Raw genomic sequence first — 10,000 nt, 5'->3', positions numbered from 1 at the left:
CTAACAGAGAGATCCTGGTCCAGCCCAGTCCTGGTTCTAACAGAGAGATCCTGGTCATGCCCAGTCCTGGTTCTAACAGAGAGATCCTGGTCATGCCCAGTCCTGGCTGCTACTGTAGTGGAGAGGGGACATTCCCATTCCACTACTACCTCACTCAGCCCTAATCCCATTTCCACTACTACCTCACTCAGCCCTAATCCCATTCCACTACTACCTCACTCAGCCCTAATCCCATTCCACTACTACCTCACTCAGCCCTAATCCCATTTCCACTACTACCTCACTCAGCCCTAATCCCATTTCCACTACTACCTCACTCAGCCCTAATCCCATTCCACTACTACCTCACTCAGCCCTAATCCCATTCCGCTACTACCTCACTCAGCCCTAATCCCATTTCCACTACTACCTCACTCAGCCCTAATCCCATTCCGCTACTACCTCACTCAGCCCTAATCCCATTCCACTACTACCTTACTCAGCCCTAATCCCATTTCCACTACTACCTCACTCAGCCCTAATCCCATTCCGCTACTACCTCACTCAGCCCTAATCCCATTCCGCTACTACTTTACTCAGCCCTAATCCCATTCCTGCTACTTACTCAGCCCTAATCCCATCCCGCTACTACCTCACTCAGCCCTAATCCCATTTCCACTACTACCTTACTCAGCCCTAATCCCATTTCGCTACTACCTTACTCAGCCCTAATCCCATTCCGCTACTACCTTACTCAGCCCTAATCCCATTGCGCTACTACCTTACTCAGCCCTAATCCCATTCCGCTACTACCTTACTCAGCCCTAATCCCATTCCGCTACTACCTTACTCAACCCTAATCCCATTTCATTTGCGTCTATACGACTCCCCGTTCGGCGCCTATACGACTCCCCGTTCTATACGACTCCCCGTTCTATACGACTCCCCGTTCGGCGTCTATACGACTCCCCGTTCTATACGACTCCCCGTTCGGCGCCTATACGACTCCCCGTTCGGCGCCTATACGACTCCCCGTTCTATACGACTCCCCGTTCTATACGACTCCCCGTTCGGCGCCTATACGACTCCCCGTTCGGCGCCTATACGACTCCCCGTTCGGCGCCTATACGACTCCCCGTTCTATACGACTCCCCGTTCTATACGACTCCCCGTTCTATACGACTCCCCGTTCGGCGCCTATACGACTCCCCGTTCTATACGACTCCCCGTTCGGCGCCTATACGACTCCCCGTTCGGCGCCTATACGACTCCCCGTTCGGCGCCTATACGACTCCCCGTTCGGCGCCTATACGACTCCCCGTTCGGCGCCTATACGACTCCCCGTTCGGCGCCTATACGACTCCCCGTTCGGCGTCTATACGACTCCCCGTTCGGCGCCTATACGACTCCCCGTTCGGCGCCTATACGACTCAGCGTCTATACGACTCCCCGTTCGGCTCCCTCCCCCCCCTCTCCCTCTCCTCTCCTCCCTCCCCCTCCCTCCCTCCCTCTCCCTCCCTCTCTCCCTCCCTCCCTCCCTCTCCTCCCTCCCTCCCCCTCTCCTCCCTCCCTCTCCCTCCTCTCCTCCCTCCCTCCCTCTCCTCTCCTCCCTCCCTCCCCCTCCTCTCCTCCCTCCCTCCCTCTCCCTCCTCTCCTTCCCTCTCCTCCCTCCCTCCCTCTCTCTCTCTCCTCCCTCTCCCCTCGCTCCCCTCCCTCCCTCTCTCCTCTCTCTCCTCCCTCCCTCTCTCTCTCCTCCCTCTCCCCTCCCTCCCTCCCTCCCCCTCTCCTCCCTCCCCTCTCCTCCCTCCCTCTCTCCTCCCTCCCCTTCTCCTCCCTCCCTCTCTCCTCCCTCCCCTCTCTCAGAGCTGTGCCTGGTACTACCAACCAGTCTATCACAGCAAGCTGACACTGAAAGACATGATTCACACACACTAGAGAGGCAGACTGACTGTAACTACAGAGATCTACAGCTGGATGAATGAAACGTGATGCCATGAGAACACCAGACTGAAGCTGTTCTCTACATGTTCTGACAGAAACAATCTCCTTCTCATCACATAACGTTACCTACCTCATCCTCCTCAGACAGGAGACAGAGAGACAGACAGAGAGAGAGACAGAGACAGAGAGACAGAGAGAGAGACAGACAGACAGACAGACAGACAGACAGACAGACAGACAGACAGACAGACAGACAGACAGACAGAGAGAGAGACAGACAGACAGACAGACAGACAGACAGAGAGAGACAGACAGAGAGAGAGACAGACAGACAGACAGACAGACAGACAGACAGACAGACAGACAGACAGACAGACAGACAGACAGACAGACAGACAGACAGACAGAGACAGACAGAGAGACAGACAGAGAGACAGGCAGACAGAGAGAGAGACAGACAGACAGAGAGAGAGACAGACAGACAGACAGACAGAGACAGACAGAGAGAGACAGAGAGACAGAGAGAGAGAAACAGACAGACAGACAGACAGACAGACAGACAGACAGACAGACAGACAGACAGACAGACAGACAGACAGACAGACAGACAGACAGACAGACAGACAGACAGACAGACAGACAGACAGACAGACAGAGGAGGATGTGTACGGGGTAAAGGATACATCTTGATGGCTCCAGACTTGGTCCCGATGGCCATGAGCTGCAGCTGGGGGTCGAAGGTCAAAGCACTGGGCTGGTGGGGGAACCCATGTTCCACTGTCTAGTGGAGAGAGGAACAGAGAGAGGGGGGGGTTACTCAGAGGAAGAGAGAGGAACAGAGAGAGGGGGGGTTACTAAGAGGAACAGAGAGAGGGGGGGTTACTAAGAGGAACAGAGAGAGGAGGGGTTACTAAGAGGAAGAGAGAGGAACAGAGAGAGAGGGGGGGGTTACTAAGAGGAAGAGAGAGAGGGGGGGTTACTCAGAGGAACAGAGAGAGGGGGGGTTACTAAGAGGAAGAGAGAGAGGGGGGGTTACTCAGAGGAACAGAGAGAGGGGGGGTTACTAAGAGGAAGAGAGAGAGGGGGGGTTACTAAGAGGAAGAGAGAGAGGGGGGGTTACTAAGAGGAAGAGAGAGGGGGGGGGTTACTCAGAGGAACAGAGAGGAACAGAGAGAGGGGGGGGGGGGTTACTCAGAGGAAGAGAGAGAAACAGACTGGCAGCATCGACTACAGGACAGAGAGAGAGAGACAGACAGATTGACTACAGGACAGAGAGAGAGAGAGACAGATTGACTACAGGACAGAGAGAGAGAGAGAGAGACTACAGGACAGAGAGAGAGAGAGACAGATTGACTACAGGACAGAGAGAGAGAGAGACAGATTGACTACAGGACAGAGAGAGAGAGAGACAGATTGACTACAGGACAGAGAGAGAGAGAGACAGATTGACTACAGGACAGAGAGAGAGAGAGACAGATTGACTACAGGACAGAGAGAGAGAGAGACAGATTGACTACAGGACAGAGAGAGAGAGAGACAGATTGACTACAGGACAGAGAGAGAGAGAGACAGATTGACTACAGGACAGAGAGAGAGAGAGACAGATTGACTACAGGACAGAGAGAGAGAGAGACAGATTGACTACAGGACAGAGAGAGAGAGAGACAGATTGACTACAGGACAGAGAGAGAGAGAGACAGATTGACTACAGGACAGAGAGAGAGAGAGAGCAGATTGACTACAGGACAGAGAGAGAGAGAGACAGATTGACTACAGGACAGAGAGAGAGAGAGACAGACTGACTACAGGACAGAGAGAGAGAGAGACAGATTGACTACAGGACAGAGAGAGAGAGAGAGAGACAGATTGACTACAGGACAGAGAGAGAGAGAGAGAGAGAGAGACAGATTGACTACAGGACAGAGAGAGAGAGAGAGACAGATTGTCCTGTAGTCAGAGAGAGAGAGACAGATTGACTACAGGACAGAGAGAGAGACTGACTACAGGACAGAGAGACAGATTGACTACAGGACAGAGAGCGAGACAGACTACAGGACAGAGAGAGAGACAGATTGACTACAGGACAGAGAGAGAGAGACTGACTACAGGACAGAGAGAGAGAGACTGACTACAGGACAGAGAGACAGATTGACTACAGGACAGAGAGAGAGACAGATTGACTACAGGACAGAGAGAGAGAGACTGACTACAGGACAGAGAGACAGACTGACTACAGGACAGAGAGACAGACTGACTACAGGACAGAGAGACAGCCTGGCAGCGTTGTGTGCGTTCAGGAGAAAGGGGTGTTGTGGTGATGGGTATGTAAACACCCCCCCATTCTAACCAGCGGGCCGCAGCAGGACTGGGGTGCTGCAAGAAGACCACCTCTAGGTGGGTATTGTGTGTGTGTGTGTGTGTGTGTGTGTGTGTGTGTGTGTGTGTGTGTGTCATTAAGAGAGTCCACAGCGTTCGGATCCACAATGGCACACATATCAAGTCCTGCTTGTCCGTGAATCTTCCATGTAATCAATCTATTAAAAATGACGCCTGTGTTTCCCCTATAGGACTTTTACGACCCGCCGTAGGACTGTTCCCCCTACATTACCAACACTCAGACACCCCGCTGTAGGACTGTTCCCCTACATTACCAACACTCAGACACCCCGCTGTAGGACTGTTCCCCCTACATTACCAACACTCAGACACCCCGCTGTAGGACTGTTCCCCTACATTACCAACACTCAGACACCCCGCCGTAGGACTGTTCCCCTACATTACCAACACTCAGACACCCCGCCGTAGGACTGTTCCCCTACATTACCAACACTCAGACACCCCGCTGTAGGACTGTTCCCCTACATTACCAACACTCAGACACCCCGCCGTAGGACTGTTCCCCCTACATTACCAACACTCAGACACCCCGCTGTAGGACTGTTCCCCCTACATTACCAACACTCAGACACCCCGCTGTAGGACTGTTCCCCCTACATTACCAACACTCAGACACCCCGCTGTAGGACTGTTCCCCTACATTACCAACACTCAGACACCCCGCCGTAGGACTGTTCCCCCTACATTACCAACACTCAGACACCCCGCTGTAGGACTGTTCCCCTACATTACCAACACTCAGACACCCCGCTGTAGGACTGTTCCCCCTACATTACCAACACTCAGACACCCCGCTGTAGGACTGTTCCCCTACATTACCAACACTCAGACACCCCGCTGTAGGACTGTTCCCCCTACATTACCAACACTCAGACACCCCGCTGTAGGACTGTTCCCCCTACATTACCAACACTCAGACACCCCGCTGTAGGACTGTTCCCCCTACATTACCAACACTCAGACACCCCGCTGTAGGACTGTTCCCCCTACATTACCAACACTCAGACACCCCGCTGTAGGACTGTTCCCCTACATTACCAACACTCAGACACCCCGCCGTAGGACTGTTCCCCCTACATTACCAACACTCAGACACCCCGCTGTAGGACTGTTCCCCCTACATTACCAACACTCAGACACCCCGCTGTAGGACTGTTCCCCCTACATTACCAACACTCAGACACCCCGCTGTAGGACTGTTCCCCTACATTACCAACACTCAGACACCCCGCTGTAGGACTGTTCCCCTACATTACCAACACTCAGACACCCCGCCGTAGGACTGTTCCCCCCTACATTACCAACACTCAGACACCCCGCTGTAGGACTGTTCCCCTACATTACCAACACTCAGACACCCCGCCGTAGGACTGTTCCCCTACATTACCAACACTCAGACACCCCGCCGTAGGACTGTTCCCCTACATTACCAACACTCAGACACCCCGCTGTAGGACTGTTCCCCCTACATTACCAACACTCAGACACCCCGCTGTAGGACTGTTCCCCTACATTACCAACACTCAGACACCCCCGCTGTAGGACTGTTCCCCTACATTACCAACACTCAGACACCCCGCTGTAGGACTGTTCCCCCTACATTACCAACACTCAGACACCCCGCTGTAGGACTGTTCCCCTACATTACCAACACTCAGACACCCCGCCGTAGGACTGTTCCCCCTACATTACCAACACTCAGACACCCCGCCGTAGGACTGTTCCCCTACATTACCAACACTCAGACACCCCGCTGTAGGACTGTTCCCCCTACATTACCAACACTCAGACACCCCGCTGTAGGACTGTTCCCCTACATTACCAACACTCAGACACCCCGCTGTAGGACTGTTCCCCTACATTACCAACACTCAGACACCCCGCTGTAGGACTGTTCCCCCTACATTACCAACACTCAGACACCCCGCTGTAGGACTGTTCCCCCTACATTACCAACACTCAGACACCCCGCTGTAGGACTGTTCCCCCTACATTACCAACACTCAGACACCCCGCTGTAGGACTGTTCCCCCTACATTACCAACACTCAGACACCCCGCTGTAGGACTGTTCCCCTACATTACCAACACTCAGACACCCCGCCGTAGGACTGTTCCCCTACATTACCAACACTCAGACACCCCGCTGTAGGACTGTTCCCCTACATTACCAACACTCAGACACCCCGCTGTAGGACTGTTCCCCCTACATTACCAACACTCAGACACCCCGCTGTAGGACTGTTCCCCCTACATTACCAACACACAGACACCCCGCTGTAGGACTGTTCCCCCTACATTACCAACACTCAGACACCCCGCTGTAGGACTGTTCCCCCTACATTACCAACACTCAGACACCCCGCTGTAGGACTGTTCCCCCTACATTACCAACACTCAGACACCCCGCTGTAGGACTGTTCCCCCCTACATTACCAACACTCAGACACCCCGCTGTAGGACTGTTCCCCTACATTACCAACACTCAGACACCCCGCTGTAGGACTGTTCTCTAATTTCTAATAAACAAAATTAAAAAGGCTTACTATTGTTTCACAGGCAAATAATGCAAAAACATAACATTCCTGAGACTTTCAACATGGAAGAAAAATACATTTAAAAAGTTGAACGTTTTCAGAAACTCAATCAGATCTCGGGGGGGGTTTAGAATAACGGTCCTCTCTTCACAGATCACCCGGTGCCAATTCGTTAAAGATAAAAAAAAAAACTATTTTTTTCGACAGTGTTATTAAAAGTTTGATCAGAGGATAAACCATCAAGGGTAGTAACGGGTACAAGGTGTTGTTGTTAAGTTTGAACAGGCCGATGCAGCGGAGAAGGAGAGAGGGGAGGGAGAGAGAGAGACAGAGAGAGAGGGGGGAGGGAGAGAGAGGGAGAGAGAGAGAGGGAGAGAGGGAGAGAGAGAGAGAGAGAGAGAGAGAGAGAGAGAGAGAGAGAGAGAGACAGAGAGGGAGAGAGAGAGGAGAGAGAGAGAGAGAGAGAGAGAGAGAGAGAGAGAGAGAGAGAGGGCGGGGAGGGGAGGGGAGGGTTGAAAACTATTATCAAGCTACTGACTGGTCGTGAAAAAAAAGGGATTTGCATATTCCCGACGTGGAGCCAATCGCCTTCCCAACATCATTCCTCTGTTACATCTAACAGACACATTCTGCGGGTTGGGTTTTGATTTTAATGGAAAAACGACGAGAGGAGGAGGTTCTGCACAACTCGCCACCGAGATCCGCTGTTTACACCCCCCTCCCCTCCTCCTAAAACCCCAAAACCCCCACATTTTCTCCCCCCTGCAGTCGGCGGGGGGTTGGGTCTGATTTTGGGGAAAGGGGGAAAGAGAGAGGAGAAAGTTTGTGTTACTTTACCTTGTTGAAGGCGAACAATTCCTGTTTGAGTTTCTCTCTCTGTGGGTCGTTGCCCTGCCGTCGGAACCTAAACTTCATCATGTTCCGGCCCAGACGGAGGGGGACAGGCTCGTTTCCCCCGGAGCTGTGGATCCCAGACGGAGGGGACAGGCTCGTTTCCCCCGGGCTGTGGATCCCACGGAGGGGGACAGGCTCGTTTCCCCCGGAGCTGTGGATCCCAGACGGAGGGGGGACAGGCTCGTTTCCCCCCGGAGCTGTGGATCCCAGACGGAGGGGGACACGCTCGTTTCAACCCGGAGCTGTGGATCCCAGACGGAGGGGGACACGCTCGTTTTTCCCCGGAGCTGTGGATTCCTGAACGGTAGAATAAATACGGAGGAACCAACGTTGACGCGGAGCTTTCCTACCATGCAGCTTGCAGCGCGGTGCCCTTTTTCTATTCAGCTGCAGCTCTCTCTCTCTGCCTGTCTATCCCGACTCACAGCACCGTTCTCTTAGCAGCAGGATATTACGCTTGCTTCTTTTTTTTTTTCAGAATAAAAGTCCCCCCCCCCTCCACCTTTGCAAAGACTTGCTAAACTTTGGGAATATCGATTTTTCTTTTTCTCTCTCTCTCTACTGCAGTACACAGTAGCGGTGCGTGGGTAAAATCACTGTCCAAGCCAGATAAAAATACATATTCAACCCTATGTGTTGTGATAATTGCGTTGTTTGCTCTATAATTAGTTCATATACCTTGACAACCGTGATATATGTAGGCCTAAAACGCAGAGACAATAAGAAGACAAAGTGACAGAATAAATTAAAAAAACCAGAGAGCAACATCTATCCGGTGAAGTCCACAAAAGCGTTTTTTTTCCATCTAACAAACAGTTATATGACTTACAGTTTGGTGAAACACGTTAATGTTTTAGAAACACGGAGACTTACCGGCAAAATCGAAAAGGTTGTGATACTGGATACGGGATTGAACCGGGGTCTGTAGTGACGCCTCTAGCACCGCCACTTCGGGAGCCTAATATTGAAGTGTATTTTTTTTGGGGGGAAACCAAATACTTTTAGACTTTTTAAACCAAAGTAGTTTTTTTAACTTTTTTTAAACTTTCACATGAGTCATTTTCTATTAAAGTTATCTTTACTTTTTTTCCATAATAATAATAATAATACAACGTTTGTAAGGAGGTCTTTTATTTTGAAGGTTTCCCCCACCACCACCACCCCCCTATTACCATACGCGGTGACGTCATCATTGGCGCTGCCGGCGGAAGAGCATTCCTACTGGCCGCCGCCCCGGGGCCGCCGGACCACAACAAGAGGAGAAGAAGAGGCGAAGGGGAGAGGGGGATATATATATATATATAAAAAAACTGGGTCCCTATATAATATTTATTCTCCCCAGCAGGGGGCGTTGTTTCTCTTGTTGTTGTTTGGAGGTCAATGAGTTTCGAATTTAGTTTATATCTTATTTGTTAACTTTGAGAGAAAAAAAACCCAGTTTCCCCCCCAAAAAATATAGATAAGAATAAGAGATAATTAAAGAGCAGCAGTGAATAATAACAAATGTGAGACTATATACAGGCTATTATATAATTAGTTCATGTGCGGGGGGTATCATCGGATGGGGCCACAGTGTCTTCTGATCCCTCCTGTCTCAGCCTCCAGTATTTATGCTGCAGTAGTTTATGTGTCGGGGGGGGCTAGGGTCAGTCTGTTACATCTGGAGTATTTCTCTTGTCTTATCCAGGTGTCCTGTGTGTATTTAAATATGCTCTCTCTAATTCTCTCTTTCTCTCTTTCTGTCTTTCTCTCGGAGGACCTGAGCCCTAGGACCATGCCTCAGGACTACCTGGTATGATGACTCCTTGCTGTCCCCAGTCCAACTGGCCGTGCTGCTGCTCCAGTTTCAACTGTTCTGCCTGCGGCTATGGAACCCCTGACCTGTTCACCGGACGTGCTTGTTGCACCCTCGACAATTACTATGATAATTATTATTTGACCATGCTGGTAATTTATGAACATTTTAACATTTTAACATCTTGGCCATGTTCTGTTATAATATCCACCCGGCACAGCCAGAAGAGGACTGGCCACCCCTCATAGCCTGGTTCCTCTCTAGGTTTCTTCCTAGGTTTTTGGCCTTTCTAGGGAGTTTTTCCTAGGGAGTTTTTCCTAGCCACCGTGCTTCTTTCACATGCTTTGCTTGCTGTTGGGGGGTTTTAGGCTGGGTTTCTGTACAGCACTTTGAGATATCAGCTGATGTACGAAGGGCTATATAAATACATTTGATTTGATGATTTGATTTATATATAT

General features: G+C 51.2%; 1 pseudogene; it reads right to left on the bottom strand.

The window, feature by feature from the left end:
• Positions 1–7,850, bottom strand: part of LOC106596019 (lethal(2) giant larvae protein homolog 1-like) — a 100,191-nt pseudogene extending 92,341 nt beyond the window's left edge.
• Between the last annotated feature and the right edge of the window lie 2,150 nt (positions 7,851–10,000).

Source organism: Salmo salar, unplaced genomic scaffold (genome assembly GCF_905237065.1).
Source record: "Salmo salar unplaced genomic scaffold, Ssal_v3.1, whole genome shotgun sequence".
NCBI classification, from domain to species: domain Eukaryota; kingdom Metazoa; phylum Chordata; class Actinopteri; order Salmoniformes; family Salmonidae; genus Salmo; species Salmo salar.
The sequence above is the reverse complement of the archived record's forward strand: the minus strand, read 5'-3'. Positions and strand labels throughout refer to the sequence as shown.